Genomic DNA, 19,094 nt, shown 5'->3' on the forward strand with positions numbered 1-19,094 from the left:
TTTTGGAAAGCTAATACGGCGCATAGTGTAGCTCTCTATAATCAAGCACATTCACATTTCTGCACCAAGTGGGACAGCGTAGAACAGGTTGTCCCCCTAAATTAGTTGCGGAACCAAACTTACCAAAAAACAAACAAACAAAAATTCTTGCATTTCAGAGTTGCAGATAAGAGACTGTGGCTCCATATATCCTTCAACAGCCTGCAAGTCAATAAGCCTGGCACCTGGAGGATACCAGCAGGACTGAGGAAACATCCACTGCCACGAAGCTGATAAATACAAGTAACATGCAGGCACACACACAGAAAAGGGGGTGAGGAGTACAAAAGCAAAAGAAGGGAGGGGCAAAAAAGAGATGTATCAGTTAGAAATTGCTACCAATAAATGCCAACTAATTTTGAAGCCAACTGCCAACTAAACAGAGGTATCCTCTAGTTAGCAAACTTTAAAATGCCATTAGAGTTCAGGTTGTAAACTACTTATCTATCACCTGTGTGCCAGCATTGTCCTAGGCACTAAGGCTATCAAGAAAGTAAAGTCCCAATCTACATGAACTGTGAGCCACTGTACAGCTCTCCCTGATGAAAACCAGTATCAGGTTGTTGACCTGCAAATATACAAGGACAAAAAAAAAAAAAAATCTGCATTTGGTTATAACTGACAACAAATCCCACTGGGCATGTCTTTCGTGTGATTTTTTGGGTTTTTTTTGGGGGGGGCATGTCTTTTGAAGAAACAGACCCCAAAAGAAAGTTACAAAACTAAAGAAAGTCAAAGGTTTTTTAATGTGTTGTTAAAAGACAATCGAACAGATAACTGTATAAAGACAATTAAAATTCATATTTAAAAGGAAAGATGTCTGTCAGAAAAACAAAACTCCTTGAAATATTTGGAAAGAATATAATGTAATAATGGCAGAACCCTGATTCAGACTACCCAAGTATGCTGCTAGATGAATTTCATTATTTGACCTTAACCTCAACAAAAAACAAACACCCAGAATTAATTACTTAAACTGTAACAAAAAAAGATTAAAATCCTAAGATGTTACCTCTACTACTCACTTATTACAGTAGCAGAAACAGGAAGGCATGTGAAAGAAAAGAAGTATTAGGAAACAATAGTTGACCATATTAATAATATATCTTCAGCTTGACAGAGTAACAGCAACAAGTAATGCCAAGTCCATAATTTCTTCACTGTGATTCTTAACTACCTTCCAAAGCAGCAGAAGCAATCACATCTGCAAACTGAAGAGAACAGGATGCACAAACTGGAACACAGACAATTCATGTGCCATTTTCAATACAATGCCACCCCTTCTAACATTCCAAAGCACTCTCTGGGGGTATTTTGAGCTTAACAACTCCCTTAAACTAGATCTATGATTTCAGACTCCTCCCTCCTGTTTCTCATTCAGTGTCCCCTCTTCCTCTTCCCACCAAAAGGTGGGCTCTCCTCTGAATTCCTTACAGCTCTTTGTACTTGACTCTTATGCACTCAACCTACACTGATGTGTAGTAAAATCATATTATATGTGTATTTACCTTTCCTTCTAAGAATGTAAACTTCTTGGGAACAGAGACTCTTCCTGTGTCAGTCCAGAGCTATTTTAGATGCTCAGTAACCTTTAAAATTGTGAATCACTCTGTTGTACACCTGAAACTTACATAATATTGTACATCAACTATACTTCAATTAAAAAAAAAAAAGAATGTATGTTGAGGGCTTCCCTGGTGGTGCAATGGTTAGGAATCTGCCTGCCAATGCAGGGGACATGGGTTCAAGCCCTGGTCAGGGAAGATCCCACATGCCGTAGAGCAACTAAGTCCATGCGCCACAACTACTAAGCCTGTGCTCTAGAGCCCGCAAGCCACAACTACTGAAGCCCACGCACCAAGAGCCTGTGCTCCGCAACAAAGAGAAGCCACCGCAATGAGAAGCCCGCGCACCACAAGGAAGAGTAGCCCCCGCTCGCCGCAACTAGAGAAAGCCCGTACACAGCAACGAAGACCAAATGCAGCCAAAAATAAATAAATTAAATAAATTAAAAAAAAAAAAAAGAAGGCACGCTGAGGGACTTCACTGGTGGTCAAGTGGTTAAGAATCCACATTCCAATGCAGGAGATGCTGATTCAATCCCTGGTCAGGGAACTAAGATCCCACATGCCGCTGGGCAAATAAGTCCTAAGTCCTCCCGCTGCAACTACTGAGCCCACGTGCTCTGGAGCCTGCGCACCACAACTAGAGAGAAGCCTGCGCATCACAATGAAAGATCCCTCGTGCTGCAACTAAGACCCAACACAGCCAAATAAATAAATTTTAAAAAAGAAAGAAAAAAGAATGCATGTTGACTCAATTTACCTTTAGAATCTGAATCCTAATCTTTTTCCCCAATGTGCTTTCAAAAGCACATTGCTGGGGACTTCCCTGGTGGTCCAGTGGCTACGACTCCACACTCCCAATGCAGGGGGCCTGGGTTTGATCCCTGGTCAGGGAACTAGATCCCACATGCCGCAACTAAGAGTTTGCATGCCGCAACTTAAGATCCCTCATGCAGCAACAAAGAACCTGCGTGCCACAACTAAGACCCAATGCAACCAAATAAATAAATATTAAAAAAAAAACACATTGCTGCTTCCTCCAAAAATAAAATTACCGTATGACCTAGCAATTCCACTTCTGGGTATATACCCAAAAGAATTCAAAGCAAGTACTTGAAGAGATATTTATACACTCATGTTCACAGCCGTGTTACTCACAATAGCCAAGAAGTGGAAACGACCCAAACGTCTATCGACACATGAATAGATAAACAAAATGTGGATGATGGTGATGACTGCACAACAATGTGTATGTACTTAATGTCGCTGAACTGTACATTTAAAAAATAGATAAAATCATAAATTTTATGTTATATATGTTTTACCACAAGTGGAAAAAAGAAAAAAAAAAACAACCCACACTGCTCCTTCTCCATCTACTATCCTTAGACCAGAGGCAGCTGAAGTATAGCATTAAGAGCGTGGACTCTGGAACCAGAATGTCTGTGTTTGAATTCTGGATTAGCCACTTAGCATATGTCTAACTTCTCTTTCCCACTGTTTCCTCATCTTTAAAACATAGATTTCATAGTACCCACTACATAGGGTTGTAGTGAAGATTAAACAGATTAATAAATGTATAATACTTAACTCAGTGCCTGGGGGGTAGTAAAGGGCTCGATAAATGTTAAGTTCTTTTACTATTATTCAAGGAGACAGAGGGTGTAGTTTGAAAAAGCATTTAACATCATCTATATAAGAATCTACAGAAAATAAAGCTTAACAAACTTTTGGTTGATGGCGTTATCCAGAAGAGTAAGAAAGCCTTTGAAACACTGCACTAGATTACTGAATGCCATGGACATAATCTTCTAATTCCAACTAAAATTCACAGCCATTAACATCTGCCTCGAATAAGCTCTCCAGTAACCTGTCTGTTTGCACTTAAGATGTAAACAGGACTATGCTTTGCCAGGAATTTTATCAAATTACTACACACCACCTTCCTTAAAAAAAGAAAAATTTTTTTTACTCTTTAGGTGAAAACTTCTTAATTACAAAATGCAAATCTCTCTAGGGTCTCTGACTCTGACAAAACTATAGTATATGATACTAATATTTGGAGAGAGAAAAAGCATTTATGAAAACTTTCCTAATGCAGCACATCCAGGCTCTTACTTGAATTCTTAAAGCCTATGTGGGACTTCTGACCCTGGTTCGCCAACAGACACCATATTCTTTTTCTTTTTTAAATAAATAAATAAATTTATTTTTGGTTGCGTTGGGTCTTTGTTGCTGCATGCAGCCTTTCTCTAGTTGTGGTGCGCGGGCTTCTCATTGCGGTGACTTCTCTTGTTGCGGAGCACGGGCTCTAGACACGCAGGCTTCAGTAGTTGTAGCACGCAGGCTCAGTAGTTGTGGCTCGCAGGTTTCAGTAGTTGTGGCACGTGGGCTTCAGTAGTTGTGGCGCACGGGCTTAGTTGCTCCACAGCATGTGGGATCTTCCCGGACCAGGGATCAAACCCGTGTTCCCCGCATTGGCAGGCAGATTCTTAACCACTGCACCACCAGGGAAGTCCCAACATATTCTTTAAGGATATGAATTAGGTCTTCTATGTTTCCCAGCACACAGCATTGCAAATGGTAGGAACAACTATGTGTTGACCAAACTTTCCTCAATGGTAAATTCTCCACTATTTTCACAAACTTTGTCAGTTTATAGCATCAGGAAAAACACCCAGGTTTTCTGTCTCCACACCAGTTCTATACCTCAGTCACCATTAACCAAACTAAAAAGCTACTGTTGCCATTGCTACTTCTTTAGCTAAGAAGGTGAGACTTAATCTCTTCACATGAGTATAGCACACGGCACCAAGCTCTCAGTCCCAACTGAGCAAAGCACAAATCTAGAATTTAACTTCAGTTCAGCTAATTAGCCAGTGAGCTTGCTCAGATATTAGTGCATAAATAAACATATTTGTTCCTTGTTTAATTTCTCCTGAAAAATATTGAAAACACAAGTAATTTCTCTTAAGAAAAGATAATGTCTCAACTCAGAGCAAAACCCTCAATTAAACTGGTTCATTAAACTTGAAACGTCCTAAGGCAATTTCCCAATACAGGTTGGAGGGCAACACTACGTAAGTCACATACACAAGGCTACACTAGTCCTCGATTTCACCCTACTCTGTAAAAAAATAGGGCAAGAACAGTGTTTTATAGAATATAAATAGAAAGTGGTCTGGATGTTCTAACAGAATTACATAAAACAAGCAGACTTTTCAAGAACACCTGAAGCTACCTAAATTGCAACTTATTTATTTGAGAAATTAAATAATAGAACCACCAGTACAATTAAAGTATGCAAAAATGCAGAAGCTGAAGAAATTGGAGTATTTCATTCAAAGTCTGAGTTTTTTTAAAAAATCACCATCTTTTATAAAAGATCATTTTTTGAAATATAATGTAAATCCAACCGTTCCTTTTCTAAATTTCAGCCTTGGGCAGAGGAGTTTCTACATCCTTTTCTTGGCTAACTGGGTTTGAAGTTCTAAGGCACCGAAATAGTGGCGAAGTCTAACTACCCACCATCCCATTGGCTCAAAGGAAACCCCGCCCCGTACAGCCACGGTAACCCAACATCAAGGGAACTCCAGGAAAGGTTGTCCCCGGCCACATTTCTAGTCTCTGATGAGTCCCTGCCCCTCCCCCTACCATCACCGCTGCGGAAGCACGGTCTCAGCACGAGCAGCACTCGACCGCAGACTGCAACGAAAGGATCTTGAGCACCTGGCCCCAATAATTACAACCGAGAGGGGAGGGGCGGGGACAACGATCCCACCGTCCAGGCTGCATGGTGCCATCCATGCTGCACCAAGCAAAGCAGGGACAACAGCTCTGGCACCTGACCCTCGTGCCCCAGGCAAAAAGCATGGCTGAGCCACAAGAGAAAGCCCTGACACCTCCACAGTTTGCAGTCTGGGGGCCCCTCCCACCCAAAAGAGACGTAGGGCGGGGCAGATCTAGGCGCCGCGACTCCCAGCCAGACCGGACAGCGGGCTTTCCCGAGCCCCGCCTCACTTGCCAAGGAGGCGGAAACCCGCGGAAGGGGTAGGACGACCAGGGGGCGTGGCATCGCCGCTCCATACTGCCCCTCCGGCCAACCGGATCCCGGGAAGGCGGAGGAAGGCGGACTTCACGCCCCCTCCCTGCCGCGCCCCGAAGCCACAAGGGGGAGACCCCCCAGGCCGTTCCCTCACCCCAGCAGGCCAGTGCAAGGCCGCCCAGCCGAGGCCCCGCCCAACCCGGGAAGACCGGAGGGGTGGTCGACCGCAAACAGCACTTAGCACAGGGCCCAGCCCCGCCCCTTTCTCCACAATCGCACGCGCGCGCCGGCCCCGCCCCTGAGCGGCGGCGCGAGAGCCCGCCCCCTCCGCGCGCACCGGGACTACGCTCTCCTCCCCCTCCCGCACCGAGAGCTACCCCGCTCCGCCCCCCACCCCCCTCACACATCCACACGCCTCCCGCCCGCCTGCTCTACGGGAAGCCAAGGAGGTCAGTCCCCCCAAAAAATACACACCCTCGAGTCCGGCGTTACCCGCCACCAGGCTCCCTGCCCCGACCCCGGCCCGGCGTGCTCTGACCGCAAAGCTGCTTCGGCCGCTCTCACTGCGTGTCCCTCTCAGCATGAGCCTCAGGCTCAGCAGGGAGGCCCCGAGAAACGCGCGGGGCACAGGCCCGCCAAAGCGGACTGGCAGCCTCCTCTCCGCTAACGAAGCGGTCACAGGCCCCAGTGCCCAGACTGGGAAGGAAGGAGGGAGGGAGGGAGGGAGGGAAACTCCAAGGGGGGAAGGGGAGGGGGGGAAGATGGAGAAACCGTCTCCGCCGCCTCTACCGCCGCGGCCGCTTCTCTGTTACCCGGGAAATCCCGCCCACTCACCCGGCCCGCCCCGCAGAGGGAAGACTCAACTTCGCTCCGCACAGGCCGTACTATCCGCCTGTCAAAGATTTAGCCAATCGCTGTGCCCTGGCTGCCGACTGCCCGCCCCTTCCCCCCCGGCTGGGAGGGGATGGGGGGGGAAAGCCGCTCACCTTCTCCACGCCCCTATTGGCGGGGAGCTTCCCTAACTCAACCCCGCCTATTGGAGACGAATAGCTGAATCCCACCCCCAAGCCGCAACACTATTGGAGGAAGCAGGGAGGCTCTTCACGTCTCATTGGAGGACTCCACATGTCCCGCCTCTTGCCCTCTCAGCTACGGGCCCAACAACTCCGCTCCCTCCCTCGCCGGTCATTGCATTGGAAGGCTACCCCGAGCTCTCTGGCTGCCCCAGGAAGGTAAGTAACCGATGTGGGGTAAAAAATGTCCGTGAGATAGTCTCCTCCTACTGCACTGCCGGGCCAGGCCCCGCCCCCAACCATCGGATTGGGTATCTCGACGCCGGTAGGAGCCTCTATTGGCTAGGATCCCCGTCTAGGAAGAAGCTGACTCCGCCCTGCGCGAGGAGGCTGAACCTTAGCAGTCCTTTTGTGGAATGTTTACACTAGAGACTGAAGCGCAGAGTTCCAGGGCCTGAAATAGGAGGTGGTGCGAAGCTCAGCAGCGGGAATTCGATGCCCTGGGATTTGAAGGGGAGAGGCAGCAGCATTGCCACCCTGCAGGACCCCCTTACAAAAAATGATAAAGAGAACCTCATCATTCCCATCCAGTTCTCTACAATTTACATTTCCGCACACTGCCTCCTTGTAAACACAAATATACGGAGCAGCCGACAGCTCCTTTAAGTAAGTATAGAATACAGAATTAAGGGCTGGAGACCAAAGTCGAGGAATAGCCCCAGAGGTTGTTCAGCCCGCAGCTAGTGGTGGCTGCATACTTCTATCGCCGACACTCCCTAAACCTGAATATGCAGTCCTAAGAGGGCGGAGATAACCAAAATGAGGGCAGGGCCCTAAGAGCCAACGCCCTGGCAAGCCTCCGGAAGGCGGAGCGTGAAGCGTAAGGCACTAGCGATCTCCAGAGTAGAACTGGAGGCATCAGACTCGAAGAACTGAGGAAGGAGACCAAACAGGCCACGGCATAAATGAATCCTACGCCACACTTAAGAGAAATAATAAAAATTCCAGAGTTGGGGACAATAATAAGAACAGCTGTTCCCTCCTCCTTGGCCAACGAGTGTTAATGACAGTCCCTAGGCCCTCTCTGTATAGGTAATATGGCCTTGAACAGAGAGACAAAGTGCTTGCGATACCTAGGTGGCTTTTATTTATTCACTAAATAGGGCGAACTGACGCTGGCCTTGCTTTGGGGGGCGCTCACGGAGCGCCAGGAGGGGAGGGGGCGGGACTAGAGTTTTCCCGCTCTCTTCCGCAAAAAGGCTACTCCCCCAAGAGAGCTGAGTCAGTATCCAAGAGGCAGGCCCCAGGTAACTCCTAGGTCCTACCTTGTCCTCCCTCTGCAATCTGCCGGAGACCACAAGAAATGAGCGCTGGCAACAGGTGGGCCTGACTCCAAGCCGCAAGGACAAGGCAGCGAACTGTGAACTCCATGAATAGCCGACAGATGGGAGCAGCCTCGCCGGGAGCTAAGCCCTGCCCCAGGACGTAGCTCAAAAAATAAGTCACACCAACGAAACAAACGAGACCCCCAGGCCAAACCTCTAGGAGGTTACGAAGAGGTAATTATGCAGAACTGACCGAGGGCTATTTAAATCTGGGCCGTCCTCCGCTCCCTGGACTGGGTGCCACACGGCGCTCCCACCTGGACATCAAGAACCGCTTGGAACCCAAGCATAATTGGGCCGCCCTCGACGTTTCTGTCAACAGGGGATGAGCTGCCCTAGGTCTTGCCTAAGGCATCCAGGCCAATCCTAAGTTGCTCAGAGTTTTTGATAAAGCCAAGTAAGGCCAGCGGCTGCCTTGTGCTAGGAAGAAAACACACTGCCAGCGTCCGCAGCGTTCTCAAGCTTAAGCCTAGGGCGATTTCCAGGAAGTCGAGAGTCGCGGGAAAAGCCAGGCCGCAGGGTCAGAACTTTAGTGCTTGGCGAAGAAGGATAGACCCCACACCCTCCTCCCAACCCTTGCAGAACCCCGAGAGCTAAGTCCCCCAAAGCCACCGTACACCGTCAACCCCTAACTTCATCGAAGGCTACCAGATCTCGAGACTCGGAGAAATCATTGTGTGCCTCTTGGCTCTCCCCGCCCCCCTTGCCAAGGGCTCCAAGCCCGGGACTTCCGGGCGGGAGGACTGTTCGAAGGAGCTAGGCGGGCCTCACACATGTGCTGAGCGCGCACACACGCTAGGGGAGGGGGCGGAGAACAGGGGTGGACTTCCCCCTCCAAGCTCTCTGCGCCGGAGAAGGCGGGACTATCCACCCCACCAATCAGAAGTAGGGGCGGGACCCTTGCGCCTCACGTAAGCCGCAGGAATCCTCCCTCCGCCCTTCACGGAAAAAAATCTTAGCAACTTAAACTCCAGCCCGGCCTCCGATAGGCGGAGCTCGGGAGAATGTCACCCAATCAACAACCGAGAAGGAAAAAAGGGAGCTTCGCCCAGCCACTGGAAGACAAGAGAAGGCGGGCCCTCTGGAGGAGCCCGAGATGGGTGGAAGAGAGAGGGAAAGACCCCGCCCCTCAGCTCCTCTCCGGGCCGGTTGCACAAGCCGTCGCTGGAGTAGATAGTAAACAGGCTAGGCCAAGGAGTGGAGGCAGGGGTAGCACGGCGCTCCATGAGCCCGGGCCCCTGCGCCTCTTCTCCCGGCGTCGCCCCGCCCGACCTCGGCGGTTCGCACCGGCGCCCCGCCTCCCAGCCCACGGCCGCCATCCCGGCTGACAGGCGCGCCCCCCGCGCCCCTCCCGCCGGCTGATGCATTTCCTTTTCCCGATTCCGAGCGTGGAGACTGTTTTCCCAGTTTCCGACCTTCACTGCCCCTTTCAGGCCACCCCCTCGTGGGCGCGCTCACACGCCCATGCCCCAACCCCCGCCCCATCCGCGGGCAAACAGCACGGCCGGGGGAGGGGAAGGGAGCCACCGTCGCTGCCTTGGGGTGGGCGGGGAAGGAGGCAGCTCCATGTTTGCAAGGGGATCAGCTGGGGCCGCGGGTCGCAGCCGCCGAGTTCGTGGAGGTTTTCCACACCCCCAGGCCGGGTTCCAGCGCCGAATGCTGGCTCTACTGCCACGGCCCGGGAGTTCGGAGAGCCCAGACCGGCGCATGGGTCTACTGCCGAGGCGCTGGTGCTCTTTCCGGTGGCCTCCCCCGCCCCCGGCCGCCCCTCCCGCAAGTCCGGCGTTGCCCCCGCCCCCAGAGTCCATAACAACCGCGGGCCCTAGGCGCCCGCGCCTCTTCGGAGCGCGCCCACCGCCCCCTCCGACAAGTTTGCGGACAGAAACAAAACCCTCGGGCGGCTGCCGCCTTCGCCCGGCGTGGTTAGCGGGGAAAGCCGCGGGCCCGGTCTCGCTCGCTAACTCCAGCTCTCGACCAACTCCCGGCGCCGCGGGCTCAGTGAGCCTGGCCGGCTTGGCTCAGGCCGCCGCCCCCTGCCGAGCCCGCGCGCCGCAGCCCGGGCCCGGTTCCAGTTGGTGTATGGAATCTCCCCTTTTTTCTTCTCTACAATAATTTTTTAAGGCATTGCAGGAGCGAGGGGGATCTCCTCCTGCCGGCCCCTTACCCAGTCCGTCGCCCAAACCTACCGAAACCGACCGCTCGGTGAAATAAACTAGGCAGCACGGCTAGCGCACTGGCGACCCCGGGCCGGGCCGACCCCCTCCCCACGGATCCGGCCCGGCTTGGAAACGCACACTGGCGAGCGGGCGGCGCCAAGAGCTCTCCTTCCTGGCCTGCCCCTTGCTCGGCTCCCTCGGCCGCCGGACTCCGAGCCTCCCCTAGTTCCGTCCCAGGGCCCGTGGCGCCTACACCATGGCGGACTGGCCAAAGCGACCAGCCGGCAAACAAGCCCCCCAAACCCTCGAGATTGGGGAGACCAAATTAAAAGCAGCTGTTTAACATACCTTCCGAGCCAGGCGAGGAGTACTGAATGGGGGGGAACGCCCCCCACGGGCCATTGGCTCCCCGGTGCTCGCGTCAGTCATACTGGGCCCGCCTCCTCCCCTCGCTCCACCTCTTCCCCTTCATTGAACGCCCCCTCCCTCCAAAAAATATAAACAAATTAATTAAACTAGTCGTGAGTGGGAGGCGCATCTCTGGCAGAGGTCCCTATCTCTGCCGCACCGCCGCTTCGAGTTTCTTGAGGCCCTTGGACTAGGAGACCTCCTGGGACTCAAAGATCCGCTGGGTGGACCCGGAGGAGGAGCTAGCGGGGCTACCTGGCCCCCACTTCCTTCATACACACCCCATTTGGAGCTGGGCAGAGGGAGGCGGGTAAGGATACCCTAGCGACTGGCTGGAATGTCCCGACCCCCCTGTCTGTGTAACCTGTGTCCGGCCCATTCTGTTAAGTGCCTGCCTAAAAATGAGCGGTATAAGCTGGAAGTCCTGTGTTGGGGCAACAGGCATTTGCCTAAGCACCTACTGGGGTGAGGCAGACACATTCATACCGCACCTGCTGCTTGGGTGCGATTACAGAGACTGAATGATATGCTCACTATGTACCCTCCAAGGGCATCAGACCTAGCTGAGGAGATGCTACAGAAAGAGCTAAGGCGAGGTGGAAAATGTATATGTAATTAGACATCCACAGAAGCTCAGAGCAGAGAGATTCTTTCTAGCTGAGGAAAACTGGGTGAAGTCTTCATGGAGAAGGTGGCACTCAGGTAGAAATGGAGAGGCAAGTTATTCTCAGCAAAGGACACAAAGAGGTAAATGCAAAGAAACATTAAGAACCATTTCAAGTGTGGCTGTGGTAATGAAACTCAGGGTTGGAAAGATGCAGTCAAAGAGCAGAAGACTTGGGCTTCCCTGGTGGCGCAGTGGTTGAGCGTCCGCCTGCCGATGCAGGGGACACGGGTTCGTGCCCCGGTCCAGGAAGATCCCACATGCTGCGGAGCGGCTGGGCCCGTGAGCCATGGCCGCCGAGCCTGCGCGTCCGGAGCCTGTGCTCCGCAACGGGAGAGGCCACAACAGTGAGAGACCCGAGTACCGCAAAAAAAAAAAAAAAAAAAAAAAGAGCAGAAGACTTTACTACCTTGTTAACGTTCTTAGACTTGCACAGCAGAACGTGCAAGCAGCATGGCTGCTCACAGGACCACAGGCCCAGAACTATGGTTTAAGATGCTCAACATCCCAGCAGCTGGATGGATTCTGAGGGTGGGTTGAATGAGGGGTGCCTACAGGCAGCAAGGTGAGGCAGAAAGGCTGTTGTAATAGTGGGTTTGGAGACTACAGAGGTACATCTTCTGGTGGGAGGGGTAGATATCTGGAGGGAGCCAAGAGGTTTCTTCTCGTTCTCCCAGCCCCCCAATCCAGAAACCCTTCCCTACCTTCCAGCCCTCAAGGCAAAACTCTGACTCAGATGCTTCCCTGAATCATTTGTAGTGTTTTGGAGGGGTGCGGTAGGCTACCCCACATGTCTGTGCTCAACAGAGCTGAGCCTGGGGCCAGAATACAAGATGAGTGAGTGGGAAAGACCTGTTGATTGAGGTATCCAGTAAAGGAAGCTAGTGTGGATGAGGTGGGGTGTACAGAGTGTGAAGGGCCTTAAAGGCCTGTGGGCAGAATGGGAGCCTGCTACCAGTTAGGCTGTCCTAACAGTTCAGATGACATGTAATGAAGACTTGACTAGGGCAGTGGCAATGGATAAGCAAGAATAAAAACAGATGTGTTTGAGAAAGACTCCAGAGGACTGGGTGACTGATTCAGTGTGGGTAATGGAGGGAAAGGAGGAGTCAGTGGCCTGGTGTGTGAATAGGTAGAAGAGCCTTGAGGCTAGTGGTTTGGTAAGCTGGCTTCCAGATTTAGTGTGGCCAGTGACTTAGTACTATATCCTTAGGCAAGTCCCTTCCTCCCTATGGGCCTGTTTCTCTCCTGTGAAATAGGGAGGGGTGAAAACTGGGGTAGAAAGACAGGCTCTAAGGACCCTTCCCTCCCTCAGAGCCCACAGGGGTGGGGGGGACTCTGATGGGGAGGGAAGCTTGCTACTAAGGAGAGAGGGCAGGTGGGAAGAAATACTGATTTGGGAAGGGAAGTAGGTCATTTCAGGTGAAGTAGGGGCTAGTATTTGGGCAGCAGCTTGGTTGATGGAATCACTGAAGGGTGTAAAGGGGGAAAGACCAGGAGGTGAAGAGTGTGTGTTCAGTAGGAAGCCCAGCACCTGGCAGGGCCATGGAAGTTGAGGTTCATTCTCAGACTGGGGGCTCCCTAGAGGGAAGACCAAGTTTTTCTATATCAGAACAGACACCTTCTGATGTCTGGAGCCCTATCTCACATTTGTGCTTTATTTCCCAAGAGGCTCTGCCCTAAATGAAGGCATAACAGATACTGTGTGAATGTAAGATGAGGCAGAGTGGGTACAGCAGAAAGAACATTAGTCTGGAAGTTGAGTCCTATGGTTTCCACTTAGTCTTCTTATTACCTGTGGTTCAGCCTCCTGTCCTGTACAAGTTAACATGGCAGTCCTTACCCTGTTATGAAGATCACATGTGATAAAAATGCACTTTAATACACCTAGTGAGGCTCTGAACTTCTGTGGAGGCCAAAGGCCCAAGCATCTGACTGTAAGCCTGGACTGCAGGGGGTATACGCTGAAGGAAGTTACTTATGGAGCATTTGCAACCAGAACAGTTACTCCTGCTCAGAGAACCAGACTTCGCTGACACTTCTGACCCTCCTAAGTACACCACGCTGATGGAAATCCCCTCTTGAATGCTCCCTAGACTGAGCTTCTCGAGGGAAGCAACTCCATCTAATTCACCTCTGAGCCCCCAGTGCCCCCAGCGATCAGGCAAGAAAGCCCCTCAGAAGGCGTCCAGTGATTGTTTCTGACTCAGTACATTGATGCCTGCATAGCACAGCCACTCCCAGACTCTGGGAAATTAAGAATTTGATTTGGAGACATTGGCCTTCCAGCTTCACTGAAGGTTGCATCCACCCCACCTCTCCCCTACCCTATCAGTGAGGACAAAAGAGTGAATAGATCTGGGTGAAGGCCTTCCTTGCAGAAGTCACATAGGGAAGCCAGGTTCTGATTCCCAGGAGTCCTTTTTTGTGTGAGTTAGGGATTATCGAGTTTGTAGTCGAGCAAACTGAGGCTCAGAGTAGTAGAGTGACTTGCCCAAGCCTAGTTGCCAAGGCGAGTCTGCCTGAGCTTTGTCCATTCCACCACATGCTGTCTCTATACACATTAAGATCCGTGATCCAAGTTGGGACTTCGGGAGAAAAACAACTTCCCCTCTTGCTCCACACGCCTTCCCTCCCTGACTCTGAGAGCAGTTTGTCCCCAGATAGTTTTAAATAATTTCTGGCCCTTTCCAAAAAAATTATCCTCAAAGAAGCAATTTGTCTCTCAGTCACATACATGCATCCTCAAGTCACAACCACATATACTCAAAACTATCACACCTTCTGATACCCTGCCTCCTAGGCATCACACACACACACACACTCTCACAGTTCTTTAGGGTGCTTATGGTAGGTGGTGATCGAGAGATATTTAGGGCCTGCACTTCAGTGGCTCTGCCAAAAAGATGTCAGTGCCAGTGCCCTGATGACAGAAACTCTGCCAGCTAAAGACCATTGCCAGTTTGGGAATATCCAGGTGAGGGGCATCTGAGGCTTGCTTCCCACTTCCAACCCAAAGTGCCTTATACGTTCAAGGGGAGAAAGCTCAAGCTATTGGTCAGAATCCCAGTTTAGCCACTTCCTAGCTGGATGTCTTTGGCAAGTCTTTCAATTCCCTTATCTGTAAACTAAGAATAAGAATACCTACTGCAGTGGGTTGTTGTGAGATTAAAAATAAAGTATGCCTAGCACTCAAATGTTGTAGGACCCTTTCTTCCTTTATCTTGTCGACACTCCCTCTTCTCCTGGTCTTTCAAATGCAAAGTCCTTGGTGTTCCAGTTTGAGACCAGGACAGGCTTAAAGAACCCCAAAATTCCACTGTGTAAATTAGAAACTGCATTTCTCTGGCAACCAACTGGTTTATATGTTGTACATATGCCATATTTCTGATTTCTAGGTGACTGGAGGCTTGGAATTTTTATTTATTTTTTTTTTTGCGGTACGCAGGCCTCTCACTGTTGTGGCCTCTCCCGTTGCGGAGCACAGGCTCTGGACGCGCAGGCTTAGCGGCCATGGCTCACGGGCCTAGCCGCTCCGCAGCATGTGGGATCTTCCTGGACCGGGGCACGAACCTGTGTCCCCTGCATCGGCAGGCGGACTCTCAACCACTGCACCACCAGGGAAGCCCAAGGCATGGAATTTTTTTATTGGGTTTTAAGACTGCTACTCACTGCCTTAAAATGTTTTGCTCTCACCTAGCATTATTTACCCCTCTAGGTCACTTCAGCCCAAATCTAGAAAACAGATGTAACAATATGTTCGCAGTTTACCCAGCTTTATGCTTTCAAAGTGTTTTCTTCTGCATATCAGTTGTTTGATGATTTTTTTTTTAAGGCAGCAGATTCCTGTGTTCAAATGAAATCTTATTCAGAGGTCTAACACGTAAGAGATAAAGGTGGGCCTTGCTTTGGTTGAAGTGAACCCCAAGCACTGCAGTCTCTATTCCTTCACCTCCCACTCATGCCTCCTTGTCAGCCCCTGCCCCAAGATCACTAGTGAACCTCCATTTATTAATCCTGTTCATTCATCCCAGCTACTCCCCACCTCTCACCAGTCTGAGAACACAGCCTAGTCTTGACCTTGGTTACCTCTGCCTATTAATCAGAATCTTTCCCAGGTTTTTCTTCCTCCATCCTCCCCTAAATATTGGTGGCTCCCAAGGGTCTCTCCTCCCTTCTTGCTCTCTTCATTCATCTTTGTTCTCACCCACTTCCAAGGCTCCTAGCTTCTATCTAAACTAAGTCCCCAACTGCTATCTCCAGCCTAGCATCTGCTCTGAATATCATACTCCATACGTCCACTGGCTGCCGGCCACAGAATAGGTATTCATTAAAGGTCAAGGAGGTAAAACAGACTTCACAGGATAAAGTGGGTGACCTAGACTCAGCTGTGCATCTGGCCAGTCTTGAGGCTAAGATAACTATATTAGCTTAGAGAAGTAACCAGGTGCTGATGCAGGGGGAGGGGCAGAAAGAAATGAGCCTAGAGTGGGGAAAAGGGTGCTGTGCCTTTTTTGACTACCTTCTCTACACAACTCACTGTCTTGCTTTCCTACTTTCACCTTCATCTTAGTCCTAAAAACTGTATCAGGAACATATTTCCATGTCAGGAACATATTACCCTAAGCTGTTGAAAAGGGATCACTGCTCTGCATCTCCATCCAACACTCTAGGTTTCCGGTTTAGTTAGTTATGTCCATGTTGGCCTTAGCCAGAAAAAAATGAGAGCATTTAAGACTGCAGAACACCAGATTTAGCTTAAACAAAAAGAAGGATTTTGTGAAAGCTATGGTGAGAGGTGAAGGAAGGCTAAACACTGCAACAGGTTTTTGAGACTGCTAGATTTCTATTTGTGGAAGGGACCCAGTCTTCTCTGTGGTCAGTTAAGAGCAGTGCAGTCCAAAACACTTGATATTCACAACTGTTTGTGTGATGGTTAACTATAGGGTGAATATCTCCCAAGAGGAAATATAGTTCCCAAACTGGTGGAGCTTTTAGCTCCTGTCCTTGGTTAGCTAATGATGGTCTGGGGGTAGTAGTCTTGGTAGTAACCAAGGCTGGAGACAAACCTAAGACCTCGGTTGGGAGCTCTGGTAGCTTGATTAGTTCATTCCTCCGCTCTGAGTCATTTTGTCTGCCCCACATGTAACAGCACAGAAACCTTAAAGGCCTATGGGATGGTCTGGGGATTATAGGGGAGACTTGCTGCTTACCAAGTTGGGGGCCAAGTGGAAAGGGAACTGAGGGAATAGGGAGGTGGCTGCAACTTGAAAGAGGAGACTTTGAAAACAAGCTAAAACTGGGGATTTCAAGTGGGAGCTGACCCAACCAGAGTAGGATCTGATGGTTACTCTATAGGCATTTGCACTGTCCAGCAAAGAACTAGACCCTCAGAGTTGAAGGGCCTGCAATAGGATCATCTAATACAGCACCTTCTTTTACAAAAGCTAGGACCTGGCTTGAGTTGAGTGGTGAGATCTCAAAACTACCAAAGAGCTCAGTCAATCTATGAAGGCTTTTCTACCTGGCCATACCTCCTGACCCACCTACCTGCAGGTATTTGATTTGTGAGAGTTTCCATATGTGTCTGGTTGTCTCTAGAGATGGGAAGACCATAAGGGCAGGAGTCCCATCTTCCTCAAGGTATGATGCTAAATAGTCCGGTTTCCCAAGAACCAGTCGCATTCTGTCATTTACCTGCACATTGTGACATGGAGATTGACAATGGTGAACCTCCCAGGCTGAGGATGCTAGGGTACCCTTCACCTCAGGAGTCCCATCCTAGCTAACAGGGATGGGCAGAATGAAGGGACTAAGCCTAGAGGGAGTAAATTAAGTGAAAAAATAGCAGTCAAATCAGAAGCAGAAGCCTGAGTTACCCACAATATTCTCTCTCCCCTGAACACTTTCTTCATCTTACGTTCTCAACTGTGCAATCCAGCATTTCATTGTGGGTTCTCTTGCTTTGTTCAGCAAATCTCCTATGTGACAGCCTTGACTTCCTGGACAGATTCAGGGCTCCTTCTCTGTCTTCTCCTTTATCTCCTTTAACGCCCAACACAGGTAGGCTCACACTGAGTATTAATTATCTTCCCAAGGGTAAAGGCTACAAGCAGACTACAGCAATGGGGGGGGAAGCTATTTATCTCTTTCTTTCAGATTTAGGAGACATCAATTTGCTAACCTTCCTTAAGAGTCAGTGGCATGGACTAAAACAATGGTTCAAAAACCTAGCTCATCCTGCCACTTCACTCAACCACCTATTGGGCAGGACCCAGGAAACTGCATTTTTATGGAGCCCTCGCAAGTGATAACCTCACCAATCCTTAGATGTGCAATGAAGAACTCATGCATAACTTCTGAATTTACACAGCAGTTGGGCTACAGTCTCTTCAAATAAATGACAGTTCAAGGCCACCTCCTCCAAATCTTTTATCATTAATGTTGTTTCCTACATACTTCCCCAAACCCCTAACCTCTCTGATTTCCCAGATTTCATGTATCTCTGTTTACCTATTATGCTTGCTTGTCCCCAAGGGAACATCCAAAGAAAGGTCTGGCTTAATTTTTGCACTATACGTCAGCTCTTGATTAAGGTAAGAAACTCAAGAATATTTTGTCAGAAGATCAGGAGATGGATCCTTAGAGGTCTGAGTCAGATGGTCCGAGTTCTTGCTGTGGCAAATTGATTTTCCTGTGCCTCAGTTTTTCTCTTCTGTCAATACCTACCTCAAAAGTTTGGTTTGAGGGTGAATGAGATAACACCGAGAAAGCACTTTGAACAGTACCTGGAATAGAGTTAAGCAACCAGTATATGTCAGCTGCTGTCACTTTTATTAAGAACACCCCATGCCAGAACCGCTCCAACTGCACAGGTGTCACTGGTCAACAGGGAGGAGCTACACAGCACGGGGAGTGGTCCTACGTGGACAAAGCTTCTGGTTCTACTCTGAGAGAGATGCAAATGACTCAAGATCTTCCCACAAAGGTACCAGTGTAACCAAATGTATGGGGTTTCCCTGGGAGAATGACCCCTCTGGTACCCTGCAGACTTGAGGACCTGTACCAGGAATTCCTATCTGGGAGAATCAGTCACCAACTCTGTTAGAAACCCTTCTTGTCTATTACATACAGATCGAGTCAAGATCAACTACCTGGAACTTAAGAACTGTCTATACCTTGAATAGAACATTAAAAAAAACTCATTTCCAAAGACAAAACACTATCTTCATCTGTGAGATAGCAACGCAGTAAAGAGACCAAAGCTTTGTAAGCAGACCAACATGAGCTCCAGTTCTAGAGCTGGACCTGCTAAACCTTACCTTCACTGTAACCCTCTGTACCTTACCTTTCTCATCTACACAGAAACAGAAGGAAGGGAGAATAACATCTCACTGGATTGTTGTGAGGTTTAAATGAGGTAATGGGGGGGAAAGCACCAACCACAGCGATTGGCACTTGGCAAGCAGTCAACTGGTGCTGGTTCCCTTTGTCTGCCCAGAGCTGGGCCATGGCCTTGGGCAAGATGGGCAGCTCTCAGAACTGAAAGGCTATGAGGCCTTGGGTTCCTCCCTGCCTCCCCATCCCTCCCAGACCAGCTCTTGGAGCCCCTCCTCACCTTCCCAGCCCCAGACTGCTACTAAATTGATGAAGCTAAAAGGATTTGATCACGTCGGTATATTTATATGTAAATACAAAACTGTATCGCTGTAAGATATCGAATATGAACATTACAATTATTTTCTGAATCTGACTCAGTCCATTGACGTTAAATACAAAATGAAAAGATTGTAAAAATAAGAATATATACATTCAAAGA

General features: G+C 49.6%; 1 protein-coding gene across 7 annotated transcripts in view; it reads right to left on the minus strand.

The window, feature by feature from the left end:
• SIN3A (SIN3 transcription regulator family member A) overlaps positions 1-10,639 on the minus strand; it is a 65,773-nt gene extending 55,134 nt beyond the window's left edge. For 3 of the 7 annotated variants that reach the window (XM_007120716.4, XM_055088119.1, XM_028495062.2), the window contains exon 1: positions 6,124-6,406. The gene's annotated coding sequence lies outside the window, so the exon portion shown is untranslated. Of the gene's footprint in view, positions 1-123; positions 270-6,123; positions 6,409-10,551 lie in introns of those variants that run through there. The other 4 variants (XM_007120717.4, XM_028495063.1, XM_028495065.2 and 1 more) reach the window with 4 other exon arrangements.
• Between the last annotated feature and the right edge of the window lie 8,455 nt (positions 10,640-19,094).

This window comes from Physeter macrocephalus, chromosome 11 (assembly GCF_002837175.3).
Source record: "Physeter macrocephalus isolate SW-GA chromosome 11, ASM283717v5, whole genome shotgun sequence".
NCBI classification, from domain to species: Eukaryota; Metazoa; Chordata; class Mammalia; order Artiodactyla; family Physeteridae; genus Physeter; species Physeter macrocephalus.